The sequence below is a fragment of the Mastomys coucha genome, unplaced genomic scaffold (genome assembly GCF_008632895.1).
Source record: "Mastomys coucha isolate ucsf_1 unplaced genomic scaffold, UCSF_Mcou_1 pScaffold16, whole genome shotgun sequence".
Taxonomy (NCBI): domain Eukaryota; kingdom Metazoa; phylum Chordata; class Mammalia; order Rodentia; family Muridae; genus Mastomys; species Mastomys coucha.
The window spans coordinates 70,415,867-70,420,885 of record NW_022196898.1 but is presented as its reverse complement, the minus strand read 5'-3'; the positions used below and the strand labels follow the sequence as shown (position 1 = coordinate 70,420,885).

At 38.4% G+C, this 5,019-nt stretch overlaps 1 protein-coding gene across 2 annotated transcripts in view; it reads right to left on the bottom strand.

Annotated features, from left to right (window-relative positions):
- Positions 1–5,019, bottom strand: part of Pde5a (phosphodiesterase 5A) — a 134,654-nt gene that overhangs the window by 122,875 nt on the left and 6,760 nt on the right. The window lies entirely within an intron of this gene.

The following is a 5,019-nucleotide window of genomic DNA, read 5'->3' as shown; positions in this document are numbered from 1 at the left end:
ATCCTCCAAAATCACCACTGAGCTTGTTTTGTGTTGGCCACCGACTGCGGAGCATGGGGCCTAAAAAGAAGCAGAGAAGGCCTAATTCACTGATAGAACAAAGGGAAGTGAAACATCACACATTTCACATATGATTAGCTACCAAAGAGAACACAACACAACACACACACACATGCACACACATGTTTCTGTAAATAGCTCCATGTGGCAGTAATATCACTTTCTATCAAAGTCAGAGTGCTGTTATGGCTTCAAATGCATACTAAATAGTCTAGATATCTTGACAGTGAAAAATAAAATATTTTGTCTATGTTTTATAGAATATTTGGAATATAGAATATTATAGGTTATCTTGGAATTTAGAGACATAAAGGAAACAAAAAACTTAGTGGTATAAACCTAATAACTCTCTTGAGTGAAAAATATAATTAGATAAAATCTGCTTACAATGCACCTGCTACAGTCCATCTTACACGACGCAGCCAAACTACTGCTGCATTCGTAAAGACTTACCTATTTATACATTTTACATATGTAAGTGCTCTGTCTGCATGCACTTACTCTTGTGTGTCAGAGAGGGAATCAGGTCCCATTATAGATGGTTATGAGCCACCATGCACCATGTGGTTGCTGGGAATTGAACTCAGGACCTCTGGAAAAGCAGCCAGTGCTCTTAACCACTGAGACATCTATCCAGCTCCCCAAGCAAGAGTTATTAAAGAATTTTTTAAATTGGAAATATACTGCACTGGGTATTTTATAAAGATGTATGTATGTATGCATCAATCATCCTATCATCTATGTATCTATGCATCTACCTACCTATGTATCCATCTATCTATCTGTGTACCTGAGTACATTCATGCGCACCACACATTCAGGTGCACATGGAGGCTAGAAGAGTGCATAGATCCTTTGGAACTGGAGTTACAGCTGTGTGGACTGCTGTCACCTCTCTGGCTCCAAATCTAGGGTATTTTTGTTCTACTACTATAGCCTGAGCTCTAAAATTTCAGTCACTTTAAAAAAAAATGTCATTAGGAATTTATGTTAAAAATTATAGACAAAAACTAAATTCACATTGGCAAAGACACCCCATTAGTTAGTATGCTTGTATACTAAGAGAGTGTAAGAGAAACACTGACCTCTTCTTGAGTAAGATTCCACATGACATTAAATCTACAAGCTTTGGCTTTTCTTCCATTGAACTTCAGCATAGCATGATATTTAAGGGGCTCTGGTCAACAGACTTGGGACTCAAACACAAACCAACTCTTCCAAAGAATATGACATTAAGTGTTTAGTTACTTTCATTGTACAATAAGATATTATTTCCTTCCCACAGTCCAGAAAACTAAGTAATTCAATGTGCACAGTGATGATACAATTAGTTGACCATTAAATGTAGTATGTATTTTAAATCAATTGACTTTTTTTAAACAATGAGAATTTATTCGATTTACTTAAACAGGATAATAACTATTGTTACTTCCTCTGTTTTGTTTAGAAATCATCGAAGTTGGACTTGAGCTTAAGGGTCTCCTAGTCTTAGCTTCCCACCGGCCGGGATTACAGGTATGCATCATCTTATCCAGCCCTCCATTTCTTCCTTGTAAGTACTTAATTTAAAAATGCCTTTTGGGGCAGGCCAAATGGCTCAGCAAGTAAAAGTATCTACCTGCCTAAGCACTGACTTTGATCCCTGGAACACAGGTGATGGCAAGAGAGAAACAACTCCCATAGGTGACCTCTGACCTCTGTAAACTGACTGTAATGCATTTGTACATACAAACACATACACACACACACACGTGTGTGCACACACACACATATACATACATACACACACCTAAATACACACTAAAATAAATATGTAAAAGCACCATTTTTACAGAAACTCTTAGTATGCCAAAAAAGAAAAACTTTCAAATGTTTTTTTAAATTAAAAATTAAAAATGTATTACCCAGGTGAATAGTGACACCCATATATGACATAACTTTCTGAACCACACATAAAGATTATGAGCTAAACATCTAATTGAGAAAAACAATTACAAGAATGAATTTGTTTCTCTATTACTGCTAAAAGGATAAAGTTATCTAGCCATATACGTTAGAAAATATGCAATAGCTAAATCATAGCAATGTTTTATTATAATGATAATTCTATACCTGAGCATATTCTTAAAACTTGATAAAAATATTATAGGACAGCCGGGCAGTGGTGGCGCACACCTTTAATCCCAGCACTTGGGAGGCGGAGGCTAGCTGATTTCTGAGTTCGAGGCCAACCTGGTCTACAGAGTGAGTTCCAGGACAGCCAGGGCTATGCAGAGAAACCCTGTCTCAAAAAACCAAAAAAAAAAAAAAAAAAAAAAAAAAAAAAAAAAAAAATGTTATAGGACATTTGGGTATAAAAATTGGCCATTTTACATTTTATCCAACTTAAGGGAAATACTAAAGGCAAGTTGATGGCGCCCCTGGATTTCACGGATCCTTACAGAGCAGTTCTTTGAGCAATAACTTTTGAGAGGGCTTTCTCGAGTGCCTTAACCAAAACAGAGGGAAAATCTGCAGGTGTGACTAATCCACCAAACACAAGTGCATGCTCATGTTTATAATTACACTATTAAAATGTCATGGTTTTGTCCTTTTCCATGTTCTTTATCCACCAGTTGTGTCAATTAATCATTAGCACCTGAATTAGTCAGAGCCTACTAAATCCTCAGACTGGAAAGAATGATTGTATAAAAATCCACTAAAATTATTTGTAGGAAAAAAAACACAAAAATAACTCCCATAAAAATAATGTTGGCTATTTTTCCTGCTCTTAGATCCTTATTTTATACAGTTTTAGTTACAATGTTTGCATAATTTGACCTGGATCCTCTACTCAAGTTTGGAAAAATACAAGAACGGAACTGTTTAACTTGAGAAGCTGATGCTGTGTTCTCCTGAGAAGCAAGAGATGTTAGAGCTAGAGGAGCCTGTCGGAGCTCACGTGTGTCTTGTGTCCTTGCTCCTCGGCCCCTCACGGCTCCCACCTTCATTAAGTTGGGAGCAAAACCTCCCAGCCTAAATCCTATTCCAATTACCTTGCCGGAGCCTTATACATCCCAAACCAGGCTCGTTCAAGCCATTAATTTATTAATAAAAAGCCATGTGAAAATGAGGGGCACTTGAGGCTTTCTAAAGTCCCCACTGTGTTGTTCTGATTCTCGTTTGCCAGAAACACGGAATGACTATCAACGTTTCTGATCAAGTCTTAGGTGTTATTCATTCTCCCTGTGAAAATCATCAGCTACCAGAAAAACAACACACTACTAAGAACAAAACACTAACTAGAAAAGACAGGGAATGCACACTCACTAACTAGAAAAGACAGGGAATGTACACTCTCTCCTTTAATTGTCTTGAGAACTTTAAGGGTTAAAGCCCATCGGGTCTAATTTACAGTCAGTAAGTAACGTATCTAAAAGTCATTCTCACAGAAAGATGGCTTCAGAATTGACGCCTAAGCTTGTCACATGGAAGGTTCCTAAATTTCCATAAACAGAAATGCGTTAGGAAGGTTGTAAAAAAAACAGTGGCTCTGAACTGAGTAATGGTGTCCGTCCTTGAGGGAAACCTGGAAATTCGTGGGAACAGATTTGATTTCACAATCTTGGGGGTGTTCTTGGCATTAAGGATCCTTCTGGCAGTAAGTGACTGGGGCCTGAGGATGTAACTCACCCTGCAATTTTGACGGACAGCTTCTCAAGGTAGAACAGCATCACAGGCGAATTCCCACCTCCACTTGTGAGGAACACTTTACTGAGTAAAAGATTAGCTGGTTCTAAGGATGCTAAACGAACCAGGAGATTTGAGGCACCTCACTTCCTTCACAATCTCTACTCTGACATTAAATACTTCACCTGGCTTTAACATGGCAATGAAATGAATGCACTACCGCAGTTCTTCAGTATCTGAAAAGGCTCTCCTCTGAGAGAAGCTTTCCGAGACCAAATCAGAGAATGCAGAACAGCTTCCCAAAGTCTGATACTCATAACTGCCAAGTTGGAAGGGTCACTCTGTTTTGTATTTTTCCTTGCATTCCTAATTATATGTAAGAATGATATATATAGCCTAAAGAGAAACCTGCTCCAATCTGAAAGCCTATGTGTTAAATAGATATATAAATTGGCTTGCAGTTTAGAAATCAGAGAAACTGATGAGTGGACACTTATCAGCCTGAAGTCTTAAGGGTTCGATGCAGATGTATTTTGAAGTTCTACAAAAGTGCTTTAGCTTGGTATTTTCGAAAGATCATAATTAAACCATAAAAATGTGGGGAGGAGCCGGGCAGTGGTGGCGCACACCTTTAATCCCAGCACTTGGGAGGCAGAGGCAGGCGGATTTCTGAGTTCGAGGCCAGCCTGGTCTACAGAGTGAGTGTCAGGACAGCCAGGACTATACAGAGAAACAATGTCTTAGAAGAAAAGAAAAGAAAAGAAAAGAAGAGAAAAGAAAAGAAAAGAAAAGAAAGAAAACAAAAAAAAGGTGGGGAGGGAGGAAGTATGTCATAAGTGATTGGAATCTCCAACTTATTACCAAGTATTGCCCTTCAATTTTAGTGGGAAAGTAAACAACATGCAAGCAGACTTTCACATCATATGAAAAATGAAATCCCAAAGTAAGTTTGTTGTGCTATAGGATTAAACAGTAAGATGAATGTTCCAAGGGCGGGCGAGTGGGAGAAGTGAGCTGTTGTTAAGCAACATGTTGTATTCTCCATCACCCCAGCTGGGGCCATAAGGACTCTGCAAGGGGCATTTGATGACTGCTGCCAATTTGCATATGGCTGTAGCTTTATCATTCTGTTCAGAATTAACTTAAAATGTAATTTAGGCCAGCAGTTGCATAAATGTTGTAACTATGATTAAAGTATATCTTTATATTAACTTTACTTTTAGCCGGGCAGTGGTGGCTCATGCCTTTAATTCCAACACTTGGAAGGCAGAGACAGGTGGATTTCTGAGT